The sequence below is a fragment of the Elephas maximus genome, chromosome 22 (assembly GCF_024166365.1).
Source record: "Elephas maximus indicus isolate mEleMax1 chromosome 22, mEleMax1 primary haplotype, whole genome shotgun sequence".
NCBI classification, from domain to species: Eukaryota; Metazoa; Chordata; class Mammalia; order Proboscidea; family Elephantidae; genus Elephas; species Elephas maximus.
This window is the reverse complement of record NC_064840.1, coordinates 20,598,591-20,618,126: the sequence shown is the minus strand read 5'-3', so window position 1 is coordinate 20,618,126 and position 19,536 is coordinate 20,598,591. Positions and strand designations below refer to the sequence as shown.

Sequence of the window (19,536 nt, the reverse complement as noted above, 5' to 3'; positions counted from 1 at the left end):
TTTGAGGGGATAAAAATACGGACTAATGTTTGTGGAGGCGGGGGTCAGTGTCTGAGCCTGAGACCCCTCCCTCAGGTTCTGAAGAGAAGTGGGCGAGGCCGGAGGAGCTTGTGGGTGTGGCCGTGTGACCAGTCAGATAACCGGTGGGCGGGGCATGCGCTTGGACACCTTCTCCCTCCGCTCCCCACCTGTATCCCTCCCTGCGGCCAGAGAGGGCGCTAGGGATCCCGGGCAGTGGAGTCCGAGGAGGCACGCCCCTCCTGGAAGTGGGCGGTGCCATCCTCCTTCCGGTGACCTTGGTTGGTTGTAGAGCACCATGGGGGCGGGTCCTGTGAGTGGGGGCGGGTACGGTGGCCGCATGGATCCCTCCTCCATCGCGCTCGGGGCGGTCTGAGCCAGCAGTGGTTGGAAACTTTACCTGCATTTGGAGTGGAGACTGATAAGGGCAGCAGCTCCTCAGCCGCCTCGCCCCGGGTTGTCCGTGTAGGCGATAGTCTCGTTACTGAGGAGCCAACATACATTTTTCCTTGAATTTCTCATCCTTTAATCCAGGGACTGATCGGAAAGTGTCCCCGCCAGCGCAGCTCCAGGGGCGCAGGATTTGGGGGTGTCTGCGGTGGATCCCGAGCCCCAGAGGGGTCAGCACGGCAGGTGGAGGGCATTGGAGTGACTCCTGGGGTCTCAGGGATGCGAAGTGTGTCCAAGTCTTCTGCCCCGAGACTTCGACGAGAACTGAGCGGGTTGAACTGTCCAGTGGTGTCATCCTTCAGAAGGTCATTGGCCCAGGATTCACGTTTGGAAACTGCACCCTTGGGTTACCTTGTGCTAGCGACTGACGGTGTGATACCTGGTCACAAAAATAATTTCTCTGTAATTGCATTTGTGCGTGTGTGTGTGAAAGAGAGAGAGAGAGAAAGATTTCTGACAATTTGGAGGGAGTACGACAAACCACAGGCGTCCTCGTTTCAGAGTATTAGAGCTGGAAAGCCCCTGCTCTTTTGCTAACCTTGTACTCACAATCCTCCTGCCTGCTGTCCTGCTTTCACCCGAGGTGTGGAGTCAGGTGGGACCGGGGCCTAAAGGACAGAGCTCTGCGTGCACATGTGGTGGACAACCCAGTGGGGTGTGGAGTCTGAAGTGACCCAGGAGGAAGCCCAGGGACACCAGCTCTGTGTCACCTCTCCTCCCCGGACCCCCTGGTTTACTAAGGAAGTGGCCGTGGTGAATGTTCAGTTGAACCATGAAAGCACGTTCTGGTTTTTCCTCCAGAGTAGCCCCTGATGTTGCCCTTTCCTCTGTCCCACTGCTGCTGCCATCATCACTCCAGGCCTTTCTCGGGCATGGGATCCTGTCTCAGCTTTTCAGCTCATCACCTGCCTTTCAGCTTCTTCCTGTCTAAACCATACAGCGTGCCACTGCCAGATTTATTATCACCCGAAACACCACTTTCATCACATTGATTTCTATTTAAATACTTGTTACTGGTTTCCAAGACCTGGGCTTGACTCACTGGCTACTTTAGCCCAGACAGATTTTACATGTTTCTCACCACATAGAGCCAAGAAAACCCTCTGGGCAGTTCTACTCTAAGACTCGGGGTTGCTATGAGTCAAAATTGACTGGATGGCACCTAATGACAACAGCATCACTCAGTAGCAGATAGTTTGGTGTTGAGTTGCTGTGAATATTATGTCTATGTTAGAAGGCGGTTGGAAAGCTCTTGAGACAAGGAAGATTGCTTGAGTCTTTTGAATTCCCCACTAATGTAAATGGTCTTTTGGAAGTATTCTGGTGAGCAGAGTAAGCTTGGCTGGCTTAGGAAAAAATTTCAAAACAAAATGTTTTGGGGCTTTCTTCAGCTTGAGTTCTACTAGGAACTGAACTTCTGCCTTTTTTATTCATAAAAGGAGGCATTAGAATAAATGATATTTAAGTACCCACTGAGTTCTAAAAGAGCCCTGGTGATGCAGTGGTTAAGTGCTTGGCTGCTAACCAAAAGGTCAGTAATTTGAACCCACCAGCTGCTCTGCGGGAGAAAGATGTACAGTGACATGGATTGAATTGTAACCCCCAAAAAATCTGTCAGCCTGGCTAGGTTATGATTCCAGTATTGTGTCATCCGATGTGATTTTTGTATGTGTTGTAAATCCTGTCAGTATGATGTAATGAGGTGGGATTAGCAGCAGTTATGTTGATGAGACTGAATCTAGAAATTGGGTTGTGTCTTAAGCCAATGTCTTTGGAGATAAAAGGAAAGGGAAGCAAACAGAGAGTTGGGGACCTCATACCACCAAGAAAGCGGCACCAGGAGCAGAGCCTATCCTTTGGACCCAAGGTTCCTGTGCTGAGAAGCTCCTAGTCCAGGGGAAGATTGATGAGAGGGACCTTCCTCCAGTGCAGGCGGAGAGATAGGGCCTTCCCCTGGAGCTGGTGACCTGAGTTTGGACTTCTAGCCTACGAGACTGTGAGAAAATGAATTTCTCGTTGTAGATGCCGTCCACTTGAGGTATTTCTGTTATAGCAGCACTAGATAACTAAGACATGCAGTGTGCTTAGGTAAATATTTACAGCCTTGCAAACCCTATGGGGGAGTTTCTGCTCTGTCCTATAGGGTCACTGTGAGTCAGAATTGACTTGACGGTAATGGGTTTGGTTTGTTCAAATCCTAAAAGATTGCTTTTCCTTCATTCTTTCCTGTGATCTTTCTCCTAAAATTTAAACTGATGAGCTGTTTCTGGATTCTGAATTAGGCATATTTTTATTTCTCGTAATTCGTTCCCTGATACAGTATGAAGTGTTTCTCTAGTATATGCTTTATGGCAAATTTGGATGTGCAACTTGGCTGCTATTTAGGAGAGTGGACAGATGCCATACCACTCTTTTTTTCTTTCTTGTGGCTTTTCTTTTGTGAAGGTAATGCTTGTAATCTGGTGAAATTCTAACATAATTTCTGCTCCTTTCCTGCAGACATGGTGAGGCCACTGGCACAAAAGAGCAAGTTTTGTTAAGCAGTAAAAAGACCAGTGTTATGACATCCAGTTTTCTTATGTGACCTGGAACAGTTCATTTTGCACCATCAAGCCCAGATAAGTTGTCATGATCATAGAAGCAAGTGGGCGAGAAGCATTCCTTGTGCCCCTTTGCACAAGGTAAGTAACTTGATCTTCCATTCTGTTAGACACCCTCTAGTGATCACCATATTCTTTCCGTATCAGATTGACCATTCACTAAGAATTCCATGATTGCTGGACCATTAGATTCTGGTGTAAGTAAGGTTGAGTTCCACAAGCCTTGCTAACTACATCAATTTTTCTCTCACAGATGATCACTCAATAGAATGTTGAACTCATTGTGGGCACACCCTCTGTGGGTGAAAAAAAAAATAACGTTAATGATCCTGTTTGTTTAGCAACCATAGATTTTCAGAAAAGTTCTGAGAGTACAGTTTTGAAAACAATTTTCAGCTTGGGTAGAAATTTGTAAATTAATGTTCTCTCTTTCTGTGAAGTCATGTGGACTGAAAGCTCTTGGTTTTTTAGAAAGGTACATAGTGCAAGACCTCAAGAAAATGTCCCAAAAGCTTACACTTTTAAACTTTGGACAATAATCAGTTTTAGCATGGTGTTTACATAGGTGTGAGTGAGAGAAGTACAGGATCTTACCGAAATTGGATCCACGTGTTCTTTAATTTCAGGGGTCTTCAAAGCCCTGCCTTCTTTTTACTCCCAAATATCCAAGGTAGGAGATAAGTTAGGAGTTTTTTCATTTGCTGACTGTTCTTAAATAATGCATGTCATGATCTGCGCTTTACCAGGAAATCCCAGAATTGTAGTAATGGGTGTGGGGTGGGGTGGGGTGGGGGAACGCTGTGAAGAGAGACTAGAAATACATGTTATAAAGTTAGCTTTTAGGAGGAAGATTCCTTTGCTGAATCTTGAACTCTAATGTTAAGGGCTCAGAGCTAGGTGAGGCTGCAGATGTTGAGTTACACTACAGCTATTTTGTTTCCACTCTGCTCAAAGTAGTGGGGAAAGTGGATCCCCCCACAAGCTGTATCAGAACCATGCATATTAGAGGTAAAAAAAAAAAAAACTCACAAAACTGAACTTACTAGTGTTGAGTTGATTCCGACTCATAGTGACCCTGTAGAGGTACAGGGGTTATAATAAATTTAATGTCTTTCCAACTATCCCTTTCACTTAAATTTGAAGTTTTTTCTTTGGGGTATCTTCCAACTTTTGTACTTTTCTCTCACAGATGCTCATACTAACATGTTTCCCTTTTAACATCAGATTGTTATTACACAATACAACCATCTCACTGCAGAAGTGGGGGGACGGGTGCTTTTAGAGAACAAATTTGATAGGTGTTTTCCAATGCACCTTCTTATTGGCAAAGCTGTTAATAAAATTCTAAGGAGAATCTTTTCATTAAATTACAAATGTATTTCTACTTGGATACTTTAATATTTCTGCTGGGAAACTTGCTTTTGAGTGGTGAATAAGTAAATTAGAGAATTATGTATTCTGCAATGATGATCCTGGAGTGGGGGTTTGAGCTTAGTGGCACTAGCACTCTCTCACCCCTGCTTTGTAGTTGATTTCTTCACCAAGAGCAGGGAGCTTTTAGAAACCTGACTTTTTAGTGGTGGGCTTCTTGGTGGGCAGCTGAGAAGACAACCAGAGCCTATCAGTCTAGATGGGACACTAGAGCACCATGATCTTCTTTGGATTCAAATGATTTTATTCTGCCTTTTATAGATAAATTTGAGGTTTTCTTTTTTTTTTCTTCCTTCCAAGAAATGGATCTGGGCAGTTACAAAACCCAAAACAGACATTGGAGTGGCTCATTTTCCTCTGACTTCACACAGTTTACTTCAACTCCCCCATCCGCAAAAGGCTCTGTAATTTCCTCTTTGCTGTAACAAACCCTGGAAATCTTTGAGTCCATTTCTACCATTACAGAGACTCACATGCAGCTCCTAAGCTAGCTGGATCTTACGATTTGGTTCTCACTGGCATTAAGTGGCCAACATTTAATAAATGTATTTTTATTGCTTTAGTCTTTGACTAACCTTAAAGGAATGAGGAGAGAATAACTTGGTTTAAAAATCGTCATGTTTGGATGAAGCCTTGCTTTTCAGAAGCACCTTAGGGTCTTTCCCAGCTAAATACCGTCTGTGTGGTTCCGCTCATTCAATAATAGTTCGTTATGGAGGAGGAGACATTGGTGTCAGCTAAGCCCAGTGACGGCCATTGGAAATAAGGTCAATATTTAGGATCATTGGCTTTTAAAATTGACAGTTTCACATGTCCAGCGTGGAGAAGATGCCATTATCTACCACATCTGCTGGCTGCTGAGCAGTTGCTGCTTCCCACCTGGCTCCTGCAAGGAGAGATGCTGTCACCAGCTGAAGCTACATGTCCTCTAGGTCTCCATGTTCACCTTCCACATGGGACTGTAGGGGTTCACTAAGAGTGCCCAGGTTCCTCCCTGGTCTGTCTCACTGTCACTTGGTGTCTCTTGTTCACTAAAAGGAAGGCAGGGGCAGGCGAGGGCCCCTGGATGGTCATAGCTGTCTGTTTATTCCAAGCCTCCCCATTCTGGTGATTGGCCATGTAATTTACCGCCCTATAGAGACACTTCTAAAAGTAAAAGTAAAAGGAGGTGCTGTCAATAATTATGTGAGAAACAGCTGTGAACAGTCCTGTCTAAGGCAAAGTGGGACATTTGGTTGACTGAGGCTTATAGGATCATGGGTCATCCTCTGTCTTCCAGCTCACCTCCATCACAGTAACAACTGGTAGCAGTTCTCCAGATGAGCGCTCCTTCTATTGGGAAATATTCAGAGTGCTTGCCTGTCTCATGGAGATCATAGTAGTACCTACTGCATAAGGACATCATTTGGCTCCTGTGAGGTTAATTTCACATATGCCAGGCACTGGTAACAGTGTGCGAAACCCTGGTGGTGTAGTGGTTAAGAGTTTGGCTGCTAACCAAAATGTCGGCAGTTCAATCCACCAGGCGCTCCTGGAAACCCTATGGGGCAGTTCTACTCTGTTCTATAGGGTCGATATGAGTTGGAATTGACTCGACGGCAATGTGTTTGGTTTGGTTTTGACTTAGTAACAGTGTACGAAGACATATATTCAAGTATATCCATTTAATAGGCAAATTCCAAAAGCATCCTAAAAATCTGTCAATAGGACACTGGTTTTTCATACTTGGATTATGATATAGCTGTTTACAAGACTGATTAGATTGAGAGTGACTGCATGTCAATGGAAGGGAGCGCAGTGTCCATGGGGGTGACCCCAAAGTCAGAAGCAGGATGGGAGGTCAAGCCTGAAGATGTGGTAGTTGAGGGGCTGGAACTGACTGCAGAAGCAGCGATTGGCCGGCTGACGGAGAGAGCACTAGGGTCCCTGATTGGGTGGGGTCTGTGAGAAGGAGATGGGGGAATCCACACTCCTGGGTGTAGATCCATTCTGTAGGTGCTGAGAGCAGCAGGAAAGGCAGAACTGGCCTCTGCTGCAGCTGTGACTGAGGCCCTGGGATGAAAGGGCCTCCTTCCTCTCCCTTCCCCAAATGGGCTTGAACATGAGTGGGGGAGGGACTGAGCAGCAGCTATAGGAGCAGGTGAGTCAGGAGTTGGGCTTCTCATCTCCCAGTCCACACCTGGTGTGAGGAAGGCAGCAGGGGAGGCCAGGAGGCCTGTCAGATAGGTCAGCCATGTCAGTGCCTGGCAAAGGGAGGAAGGAGGGGGACAGCAAGGTGAAAAGGGCTGAGGTCAGTGAGCATGAAGAGGTGCCTGAAAGGGGCGCTGACAGTGAAGAGAATTGGGAGCCTAATGAGCTGGGCTTCTCCAATACAAAGCATCTACAGGGTTGGCTGCTCCAGTAGGTTCCAGGACAACCACTGGGCCTGGGGAGTCCTGCTTCTTCTTACGTCTCTTCTGCTGTGATTAATGCTGCAGCTGGAAGGGCAGCTGGTGGAGGAGCAGTCCCTGCAGCAGGCGGGGAGAAGGATCAGACACTTGTGGGTCATCTGCCCTTTCCCATGACCCATTGTGGAGACTGGCCCAGATCCTGCTGGGGTGGGGGTATGGTGGCAAGAGGACAGGCCTGGAAAGACACTTACCATATGACCCAGCAATCCCACTTGTAGGAATTGACCCAAGAGAAATGAATACTTTTGTTCACAGAGAAGCCTGCATGTGAATATTCACATGCTTTTTTAATAAAAAAAATAAAAATAAAAAATTTATTTATTTATTTTATTCATCTCTTAGAGGACTACTGAAGTTACCCAATTTTTCTCAAGTGGATTTGCAATTGTCTTTAGTGGTTGCACTGTGGAAAACAAATATATACACTGAACATTTCACAGTCTAATTAGAGTTAATATTTTACCAATTCTAGTAGAATGTAGAAGGCTTACAGCCATATGAATTTCTTATACCCCCAGTCTTTGTATTATAGTTGTTATATGTATTAACATTTACGTGAACTGAACCCCACTTATATGACTAGGACTCTAAGGAACAAGAAATAAATCAAACTGTTGTTGTTGGGCGTGACTGAGTTGATTCTGATTCATCCTGACCCGAGTGACAGAGTAGAACTGCCCCATGCAGTTGCCTTCGCAGTAATCTTTACGGGAGCAGATCGCTGGATCTTTCTCCTGAGAAGCTCCTGTGTGGGTTGAACAGTCAACCTTTAGGCTAGCAGCTGAGCACTTAATCATTGCACCACCAGTGCTCCTTAATAAAATGAGGAAGTGAATATAAATTCCTGTAGCTAAACCATATCCCCATGGAGATAGAGAAACGTAAAATAAACTGGAAATTCGTAACTATAACACTTTGTTGTTGTTGTTGTTGTTAGGTGCCGTGGAGTCGGTCCCAACTCATAGCGACCCTATGCACAACAGAACGAAACACTGCCCGGTCCTGCGCCATCCCTCCAATCGTTGTTATGCCTGAGCTCATTGTTGCAGCCACAGTGTCAATCCACCTCGTTGAGGGTCTTCCTCTTTTCCGCTGACCCTGTACTCTGCCAGCATGATGTCCTTCTGCAGGGACTGATCCCTCCTGACAACATGTCCAAAATATGTAAGATGAAGTGTCGCCATCCTTGCCTCTAAGGAGCATTCTGGCCGCACTTCTGCCAAGACAGATTTGTTCGTTCTTCTGGCAGTCCACGGTATATTCAATATTCTTCGCCAACACCATGATTCAAAGGCATCAGCTCTTCTTCAGTCTTCCTTATTCATTGTCCAGCTTTCACATGCATATGATGTGATTGAAAATACTATGGCTTGGGTCAGGCATACCTTAGTCTTCAGGGTGACATCTTTGCTTTTCAACACTTTGAAGAGGTCCTTTGCAGCAGGTCTGCCCAATGCAATGTGTCTTTTGATTTCTTGACTGCTGCTTCCATGGCTGTTGATTGTGGATCCAAGTAAAATGAAATCCTTGACAACTTCAATCTTTTCTCCGTTTATCATGATGTTGCTCATTGGTCCAGTTGTGAGGATTGTCTTTATGTTGAGGTGCAGTCCATACTGAAGGCTGTGGTCTTTGATCTTCATTAGTAAGTGCTTCAAGTCCTCTTCACTTTCAGCAAGCAAGGTTGTGTCATGTGCATAACGCAGGTTGTTAATGAGTCTTCCTCCAATCCTGATGCCCTGTTCTTCTTCATATAGTCCAGCTTCTCGTATTATTTGTTCAGCATACAGATTAAATAGGTATGGTGAAAGAAGACAACCCTGACGCACACCTTTCTTGACTTTAACCAATCAGTATCCCCTTGTTCTGTCTGAACAACTGCCTCTTGATCTATGTAAAGGTTCCTCGTGAGCACAATTAAGTGTTCTGGAATTCCCATTCTTCGCAGTGTTATCCATAGTTTGTTATGATCCACACAGTCAAATGCCTTTGCATAGTCAATAAAACACAGGTAAACATCCTTCTGGTATTCTCTGCTTTCAGCCAGGATCCATCTGACATCAGCAATGATATCCCTGGTTCCACGTCCTCTTCTGAAACCGGCCTGAATTTCTGGCAGTTCCCTGTCGATATACTGCTGCAGCCATTTTTGAATGATCTTCGGCAAAATTTTGCTTGCATGTGATATTAATGATATTGTTCTATAATTTCCACATTCGGTTGGATCACCTTTCTTGGGAATAGGCATAAATATGGATCTCTCCCAGTAAGTTGACCAGGAAGCTGTCTTCCATATTTCTTGTCATAGAGGAGTGAGCACCTCCAGCACTGCATCTGTTTGTTGAAACATCTCAATTGATATTCCATCAATTCCTGGAAGCTTGTTTTTCGCCAATGCCTTCAGAGCAGCTTGGACTTCTTCCTTCAGTACCATCGGTTCCTGATCATGTGCCACCTCTTGAAATGGTTGAATATCGACTAATTCTTTTTGGCATAATGACTCTGTGTATTCCTTCCATCTTCTTTTGATGCTTCCTGTGTCGTTTAATATTTTCCCCATGGAATCCTTCACTATTGCAACTCAATAACACTAAATGACTCAAATTACAAAAAACAAAGAATACCTATGACTGAAATTAACAATAAGAAAGTTAAATTTAATTATGTTCAGAATAAAACATAAAGTAAAATAAACTAATAAAAGTCAGTAAAAAAGACACAGGGGCAGCTGCAGCTTCGTCTAATCAAGCCTGACACACTCAGGTCCTGGCCACCACTTGAGTCCAGTCCAGAATCTGCAACACAAACACAGGGGCTGGAATCATTGGGGAGACAATAATAGTGTCAGAAGAGGGGTGTACTGGGATGGGCTGCAGGATTCAGAAGGCTCCTCAGGCCCTAGAGAGGCACCTTGGATTCCTCTTATTCTCAGGGGTCAGGTCAACAGGGCACTGAGGCCTGTTTGCTGCTCTCTGCTGAGGTCAGAGGTGCCTAGAAATGTTCCACAAAACAATTTCACCTGGACGCTCAGCGGGGCAGCCTTCAGTGAAAATACTACAGCGGACAGAGAAGGAGTGTGAGATTCAGGATGAACAGGCAGAGCCCCAGGCACCTGGGCCTTTTGAGTGATCTGATGGAACAGGTGTGGAGTGATGACTCCGCCCCCTCCACCCCTACATCAACACAATCCACTCACCAGATCTTCACCTTAACGTGGACAGCTTCTGGAACTCTCCCCTTTCCCCCTCATGATCATTTTTCTTCCCAACACTACTACCAAACCTGGCCTATGCCATTCACTTTACAAAAGTCATTATGCAATGGTTATGAAAACAACTTCTATGGATTTACTATATTCCAACATGAAAAGGTTATAGAAGACACTGCTTTTTAATATGCATTAAAACCAGTTCTATTTTGTTTATGTAGAGAATTGAAAAATAAATAAGAGGAACATAGGGAACTTGTAATCCTACCCCCTTAACTCATTCCATGTGAGCACTGCATTGAATTTTCTTCAGATTTTTGTGTTTTGCTTCAATGTATACAAAAATGTACAGAAAATCCAAAGAACTTTAGCTTGATAAACGGTACCCTGGGGTGACCTTCATTCTCTCCAAAGGCTGAGGACCCCAAGACCTTGGGAAACTCCAAGTCGGACTTGGTGGGTCCCCTGTTTGATGGCAGGGAGAGCATGCACCCACAGGGAGGCAGAGCGGAGCCAGGTGAGCTATGTTGCTTGCACCTGAGGTACCTCTGAATCCCCCCACCCCTTTCCCAGGTGCCTGGAGCAGAGGAGATCAGGGCACCTCACAGGGTCTCACCACCCTCAGTGGTTAGCTGAGTGCTCCCTGCTGACCCTAAGAGGGTTGTGAGCGCAGGTTAGTTTCTGCATAGCGCAAAGCTGAACAATTTCACGGACACCCTTCACCAGTAATTCACTGTGAATCACCTCCCCTGCAGTTGTGCACATGGCTACCCTACAGGCCTCTTCTCCAAATTACAGCAGCCATTGGACAGCTTAGCCTAGGGCTGAGACCCAACCACCCTCAGGGCCTTCTATGGAATGAGTATCCCTTCCCCAGGGACGGTGCTCCTCTCTTCACTTACCTAAACTTATGTTTATACCCTGTCCTCTTTCTTGTATAGTGCCCAGAACCTTCATATTGGTTGTGTTGCTTTTCCTAAAGTGCCAAAATGAAAGTTAGGGAAGCAGTGGTGCACACTGGAACTTGTTTGCCTTCCCCTCCTATCCTACCCCTTCCACACTCACATTTCAGGGAGAATGCTGCTCTCCTTCTCCTCCTCCGATTCCGAGAAGTAAGCTTCTGAGTGGACCAGGGCAGTGACGACTATGGTGTGGCCTTGGGAAGGGAAAAGGAGAGTCAGTGTTGAGGTGAGAACTCGGGCCCCTCCTACTCATGGCAGGATGTAGCCTGACCTCAGGACCCAACTCTGTCCTCATCTCTACTCTCCTGGGGCCTCCATGGCTTCACCTATGCAATGAGGGAGGGGGTCTAGGACCTTCAGAGTACGTTTCCCGCCCTGAGATTATAAAATTTGACCAGGAGGCAATGGCATGTCCTCTTGTTCCTCCAAGAAGGCAGTCACTGTCTCCATGACCCTCTGTGCATGACGTAGCCTTCCTGCCTCCTCCCCTCCCTCACTACTTCCTGCCTCTTCTTTCTCATAATTGCTGGCCAATTCATTTCCCCTGTCTGTCTCCACCAATCACGTTGTTCTTCATTTAGGGAATGAATATAATCAGTCAATTGATCAATTAAACTATCCGTCCTACCCAGGGAGCACCTGTCATGGGTCAGGGGTTATGCAGGGCCCTGTGGGAGAGAGCAACACTCAACTCCATTTATCAAGTGACTCTCCTGTGCCTGTGGTGACTTAGGAACTTGGGAGACATTTGATCCTCACAAGAAGCCCTTTAGCTTCCTAGCCCATTAGAGAGGGTCAGTGTGAGATCAGAGGTAAAGCGGCTTGTCCTACTTCCCTTAGTCTACAAGTGAGGCCACAGGGCTGCTACAGCAGGGATGGCCACAGAAATAAATGCTGCCTGCCAGGGTTTGCGCCAAACCTTGAGAGGCCTCAGAGGTGAGGGCACCTGGGCAGGCCCGAGGAAAGGTAGCTGAGTGGGGTGTGACTGGAGTGTGGGGAACAGGGGCCGACCTATATGGCTGGAGTGGTGAGTGCAGAGGAGAGCAGTGACCCCCCCCCAGCCCTGGGGCCCAAAGGCTCTGTCCTGGGCTTGGTCAGTTTCAGGAGACCAGGTCCATGGACCGTGACAGCAAGTGTGTGATACAAGCCCAACGGCCCCTTCACACACGTCCTCTGGATTCCTGCCAGCACTGGAGCATCTCAAGGGGCAGCTGAATATAAGCCTCTCAAATGGAAGCAAATTCTGGTTCTATTCTTAAAACTAGGACTTGACATTTGGGTGAGCAGCGGAGGCTAGACATGTGCTCCAGGTTATGTTTCCATCCTCACTTCTCCTGGGCACAGAGCATGTGCCATGAGCCCGGAGTAAATATTCTTCACCTCTTCAACGTGGGAGTGCCCTTTAAAGCAGGAGTAAACTGTGACACACACGCATGAAGGTGCTGCTACAAGACCTGAAAGTGCAGAAGGGAGAGGGCTGACCTCTCGCCCTCCACCCGGCACACACCGCAAGGACTCTGTCTCCAGGGTCGACTATGTGCCTGTGAGATAGCTGTGACCCACCAGATATGCCACATCGTTGGTCAACACCAAAACCCAACACAAAATCTCTCATGCTCAAATCCCAGGTGCTGCTAAACCAGCAAATCTCAGGCTGTGATGTTTGGGAGTGGCAGCGATGGCGGGGCTTGTGGGAACAGCAATCTTGAAATAGCAAAGCAAAAAAGATGATTTCAAACGTTTCACCTCAAAGCCCATAGACATAGTATGTCTTACTATTCTGTAAATAAAACATGAATAGAATGAAAGAGACCTCCACTCATATTTCCTTTATGTTTCTGCTTCACCCCCTCCCTCTTCCTTTAGTTTCTGAAACAGCAGGAGTAACCAGACTGCTCCCAGGAACACTCTCCCATTGGAACCTACCTTGAATGTCTTCTTCATCGCTACTGGAGTCATACCTCCTGTCTGCCCCCCAGTCTTTAGAAACATAAACATCAAGAAAGATATTAGAGAGTGTTACACACCATTCCTCCCTAGCCCAGTTGAAGTCATGCTGGTTGACTTGAGAAAACCACTGCTCCTTCCCCTGGGTCCTCAGACATTCCCTGGGCTCTGTGGAGTTAGAGGACCCCAACACACCAGTGCTCACAGTTTGAAACCTTAAGATGAGACTGAGGAAGTGAAGGACTGCCCTTTCAGTGTCACTTTCCTGGTTCCCCTGGGCCATCCTAGCTCTGACCCCAATATTATCAACCTGAAATTCCAACTGTCAGCGATACACATTGGGCTAGATGAGTTCCCTGAACAGACCTGTACCAGACTCAGAGTATCTGCCCAAGGAAGGCTTCTGTGATGATGGAAATGTTCTCTCTGCATCGTCCAGTACAGCAGCTACTAGCTTATAAGGTTCTTGGGCATTTGAAATATGACTACTGTGATTTAGTGACTGTCTTTTTTATTTCAGTTAATTGGATTAATTAATCAGTGAAATTAATTTTTAAGAGTCCGGTTCTAGAGATCCAAAGATGAGGAAGGTGGAACCTTTCTTGCCCGTCCTTGTAGAATAGTTTGCTGACCTGATCTTCACCTGGAAAATCAGTTTCTTTCGCTACACCCGATTCCTCATTCCTACCAGGAGCTGGAATCGGCGTGATTCTCCAGACTGACCCCGCAAGAAACCCCTGCTTTCCTTATCTACATTTTTTCCATAGCAGTTGACTGATTCCAGATTACATACCATTTTTATTTACTCTTGAGGCCACCTGCAATTACAGGAATGAAAAAACCATGAGAATCACAACATGCTGGGTACAGTTTGTACCTTTCTTTCTGTTTTTGACTTTAGAAAACCAGTTATCAAACAGTAGTGGAGTTCAAGGACCCAAAAGAGACAGATGACACCTGAAGAAAAGCTCAGGATTTTCCTGGAGGATGTGTCTCTCTCCAGCCCATTTGGGTTGGCAGCTACAAAATTCTTAGTCTAAGGGGAGAGAGCTAGCAAGGAAAAGGTTCCATCCCGTAGTTTATGAGCTGGTGCTATCATTTTTGAATGCTGTCTTGAATCAGTTATCAGTTGTTAATAGTTTTCCCGTGCACTCCCAAAGAAAACAGTATGTATCATCTATAATGTACATAGTGAGGGTCTCATACCTGGACTCAATTGAAAAAGAAAGAAGCCAGGAAAGCAGCACTTCTCAGACAAAGACTGACAACCTTACCTTGGCATTAGATGGGGCGTTATCTGCCCTGTCACTGGGGAACGTCTTTACTGTGTCGTTCTGGGGAGCTGGTAGGACACAGAGTAACTGTAAGTACATTGGTGGTGGTGGTCAAGAATTACTCTAAGAAATTTGATTGACTTGAAAATGAGACAAGACTGTGTTGAAGTGTTTGGCTAGAAAGCATGGTCTGAAATGTACTTGGGCATCCTCCTTGGTGAAAGATGGATGACCAGTAAGAATAACTGGAAAGTGTCGACTAACTGTGGCCTTGGTTTTGTTGCTAAGGTAACCTAAAGCCGTGAGAAATAGTCTACAAATGGTACTAAAATACACACTCTGATTTAATGACAGAGTGCCATCCTTCTGACCATTTTTTAAACCTTGCTAAATTGCCAGTATCTTCTCAACATCTTCTAAGGTCATATCAGCCCCCATATACGCTATGTGCTGCTACTGTGTGTATTATTGGAAGGATAGAAATTTTCAGTTGATTAAAAGCGACCTTACATTGAGTCATTTAATTCAGTTATAGGCAACACATTTTATTGTATTTATTCACTAATCTTTTGTTATAAAGATAGTCATGATAAGAGAGTTGAAAACATTGATACTCTACCATTTAAAAATTTGCTGTTTCTTACATGCTGTTGAGTGGCCCCCGACTATGGTGACCCATGTGTTACAGAGTAGAACTAGTCCATAGGGGTTTCTTGGCTGTGATCTTTATGGAAGCAGGTTGCCAGGCCTTTCTTCCATGGAACCACTGGATGGGTTCAAACCATGAACCTATGGATTAGTAGCTGATTGCAAACCACTTGTGAAACCCACTCTCTCTCCTCCTTTAAAAACATTTTGGTTGTTGTTAGTTGCCTTCGAGTTGATTCCTACTCTTGGCGACATATGGGTGTAGAGTAGAACTGCCCCATAGGGTTTTCAAGGCTGTGACCTTTCAGAAGAGCATTGCCAGGCCTGTCTTCCGAGGTCCCTCTGGGTGGGTTTGAGCCACCAATCTTTAGGCTAGTAGTTGAGCACCTTAACCATTTCTGCACCCAGGGACTCTCATTTAAAAATAGCCACTATTAATCATGATATTTTTCATTCCAGTCTTCCCTTTCTATACCATGTGTGTGTATTCCTTGAGACAGGTGGCTGTCCATGCTCACATAGTCATCCATCCAACAGTGGGAGTGTTCATGATGCTGGGAAAGCATGGGCAGAGAGCTGAAGCCTCTAGACCACTTGGACAAGAGAGTTGCAATAAGGGTCATGGACACCACACTAAGAACTAAAGCTACTGTGAGTTCTTGCTTGTAACTGTCCCTAGAGTTTGAAGCTCACAAGTGTTGAGCACTTCAGGGCACGTGGTGATAATGGCATCAAACACACTAAAATATCTCCGTGGTCTGTATCTGCTTTGGACCAGGTGCTGAGTGGTGACCCCAGCAGGGACAGGTTGACTAGTGGTCCCACACGGTGCCTCACACCTTTCACAGTCTGTGAGCTGACCAGCAGCCTCTGGGCTTCCTTTGTGCATTTCACACGAGCAGCAATGCCAAAAGTTGGTAAAATACACCAATGGCTCTCCTGGCGTGTGGGGGCATCATGGATAATGACGGGCAGTGTTTGTGGTCTTCTTGGGCTCAGCTACATGCAGGCACGCACGTGGACGCCGGAACTCCCTTGCACAGTGACTAATGAACGCATGGCTGAGAGATGAGTGCAGCTCAGTAGTTCTCAGCATCAGCACTGGGGTCAGGCCTGGGTTTACATTTCAGCTCTTCCACTTAGGAGCTCAAGAGCTTGGACCTGTCATGTCTGCACCTCAGTTTGTCCATCTTAAAAGTGGGGATAGTAATTAAACCTCAAGGTACAGCTGTGCTGAAGGTCAAATGAGTTCATATATGTAACATGTGCAGCTTTGATGCAGTTTTTTTGAGACCATTTACACTGTCGGTTGTACTGTGTAAGTGGGACATATTCCCTGACACACACATGTTCACCCACTCACATCTATTCACATTCATACCAAATAGACACCCACCTACGCCCATGCACACAAACCCTTACCACCTAAAGGGAATCCAGCTGCATGCAGGGATGGTAAAAACATGGCCATAGTTCTTCACGGAACTTTTACCACACCCCTGGATCCTCATTCCCACCAGGAATTTGGAATCAAGATGGCTTTCCAGACTAATGCTGGCAAGGAAGCCCTGTTTCTTATCATCTAGATTTTTTCCATAGCAATTGACTGACTCTAGACTACGTACCATTTTCAAATCCTCTTGAGACCACCTACAATTATAGAATAGAAAACACAATGTGAATCAGGTCATGCTGGGTTCTGTTGGTTTCTTTAGAAAAACAGATGGAAAGTAGAACTTGAGTTCTGGACCCAAAAGTAAGCATAGAGCACACTTGTGGAAAAGGCATGAACTTTTCCTGCAGGATGTGTCTCTAAAGTCCAATTCTGTTTTCACTTCCAAAATTCTTAATCCAGAGAGAAATTACTGCTGAGGAAAGGGCCCCCTACCATAGAGTTTATGACCTGCTGTAACCATTTTTGGATGCCCTCTTGAATCAAGTAGTAGCTGGTAAGAGTGTCTCCTTGCACCACCATAGAAAACAGTCTCTATCATCTACCATGTACTTTGGTGAGTTTTAATGTCTAAAATCGAATGAAAATGAAATAAACCAAGAAATCAACACCGATTGGCAGACATTGACTGGCAGCCTCACCTTGGCACTCAGTGCAGCCTCCTCATCTCTGCAGTCTGTGGATATGTCCTTAGGTGGGTCATCCTGGGGAGCTAGGGGGACACAGTAACTGTCAGTACATTGATGGGGTTGCTCATGAATATCTCTGGGAGCTTCACTTGATTTGGAAAGTGAGCTAGAGTGCTTGGATGTACTTCTATTAAAGTATGAACTGAGCTGATGCTGGACCATCCTTGGTGGAAGAAAGATGGCAGAGGAGAGGAGCACAAAAGAAATGACAGAGTCCTTGACTTTTAGCTAAAGGTAACCTAAAACAAGGTGAAATAGTCGATCTACACATGATTCTAAAATACACGCTGTGATGTAATGATAGAGTCCCATCACTCCTTCTGCACATTTGAAGTCCAGCTAATTGGCCAGTATCTTCTTGGCATCCTCCACGACCATTTCAGCTTCCACAGGTCCCCGTGTGCTGCTACTGCTTTTATCATCAGTAGCATGGAATTTTACAGTTGCTTAAAAGCACCCTTGCGTTTGGGACTGCATCCAGTTCTAGGCCACACTTTCTACTCCATTTATTCACTAATCCTTTTTTATACAGATAGTCAATTAAGAAAGGTTTGAAAATACTGGAATCCTACAGTTGAAAACTACCATGGTTAATCACATTGTGTGTGTTGTTCCAGTCTCAGTCTTCCTTTTCTGTGCCCTGCATGTGTGTGTATTCACTGAGTGAGGGGACCATCCGTGCTCGCACTAGCCATCCAGTGTGGGGGAGCTCCCTGTGGACGGGAGGCAGGGGCTGAGTGTGATGCTCTCTAACCCACCTGACAGAAGAGCTGCAGCAAGGGTGATAGACACCAGGTTAATGACAAGTGGTATTTTGCTTCCTATCTGTCACTGTCCCTAGGGTGTGTAGCTTGCAGGATTTGAGTATTTCAAGACTTGTAGTGATAACGCTATCAAATATCACCAAAATACCTCTGTGATTCTTTTTCATTTGGGGCCAGCTGCTGAGGATGACCCCAGCAGTGACAGAGGATGGCCAGATGTTCTACATAGTGCCCCACTACTCTCAGAATCTGTGAGCTGACGGGGTGGAGGGACATAATCTATTATAAAATCCTGTGTTTTTTTATAAGCGTGAAACAACATTATCTTGTATTATTTATTTCTCATAAATATAAGTGCCTCAAAACTATGACAGTTGCCAAGTCATGGACAGAGCCATAGCTCAGCTTTTGCAAAGTGCTCTGTGGGAAAGGTCAGGAGAACTGGGTTGTGTATTGTACCAACGTAGCACTAATAGAGACTCAGTCTTTTTAAAGGTGTAATTCTATATGAAAACACATACTACCCATTTATATATTTTTTTATTTCTCTTCTTTGTGTATTTTTTTTTTCTGTGTGTAACTAGTTCACTTTGCACTTGTCAGACTCATAGCAACCCTATAGGACAGAGTAGAACTGCCCCATAGGATTTCCAAGAAGTGGCTGGTAATTAGATAATTAACATAAAAATTCACTAGATTTTCACCAGGGCTAAAAATTTTTTTTTTTTTCTCTGAAGAGGTGAATGGGCTGGGTGAAAGCAAAAAATTGATATGTTTGTAAAGTTAGAATTTTAGATAATCTCCAAAGCTTAAAAGTAAATGTGTTTCGCCTCATAAACTGGATACATATTTTCTTAGGACCTGTTTTGGAAACAGTGATATGAATGGAAGTAGCATGCCCCCAAATAGACTGAACTAAACACACTTTGAAAATGAAGAGCAGGGAGAAGGAATATTAAAAATGAAGGTAGGTTCCCTTTATTGAGTGAAGTGGCACCGTATACTTCCCCATCATTCTAGATTGACTTCGACTGTCTGAAATTAATAATTTCAATAGATTCTTAATGGAGTCAAAACAGCATTAGAAGAGATGTTGCCGTATTTCCCCAGTGAATCGTAATGGGGCCATTAGAGGTACAGGACTTAAGAGGAAATACTACATTTTTATAAATGAAGAAAACTTTTAAAGGCAACCTGCTTGATAGAAGAATCAAAATAGAAATTGAGGTGTAAAACATAACTATAAAACACATAAGTCTGGATGACAGATTGGAGAGAAGAAAATGAAAAATGAGGAGAAAAATATTTGGGGAAAAGATGAATGGCCCATTTGGGGTAGCATCATCAAAATGTCAGTAAGGACATACCTCTAGAACAACAGTTAAGGTTTCCCATCTTGGAAGACACTGGTATGAAGAGGAACTTTTCCAACTGCTGCCAACTCTTAAAGTGTTAGCGCACAGAGTGACAGTTAGAACCAAGGGCAAGATGTGCATCGTCACATAACCATGGCAACAGGTCATCACAGAATTTTAAGAGTAAACGCACTGCACTCTATGGGATCCAACTGCCACTCTCTAGACATGTGTGTTTTTACGTGTATAAGTGTTTCAATTAAGAGTAAACGTTTTGTCTTAAAATC

At 45.0% G+C, this 19,536-nt stretch overlaps 1 long non-coding RNA gene across 1 annotated transcript; it reads left to right on the top strand.

The window, feature by feature from the left end:
• Positions 1 to 391: 391 nt before the first annotated feature.
• LOC126065657 (uncharacterized) lies at positions 392 to 4,991 on the top strand. Its single transcript, XR_007514892.1, has 3 exons — positions 392 to 773; positions 2,968 to 3,149; positions 4,800 to 4,991. It is a non-coding gene; the product is annotated as an uncharacterized LOC126065657 (long non-coding RNA).
• The last annotated feature ends 14,545 nt before the right edge of the window (positions 4,992 to 19,536 follow it).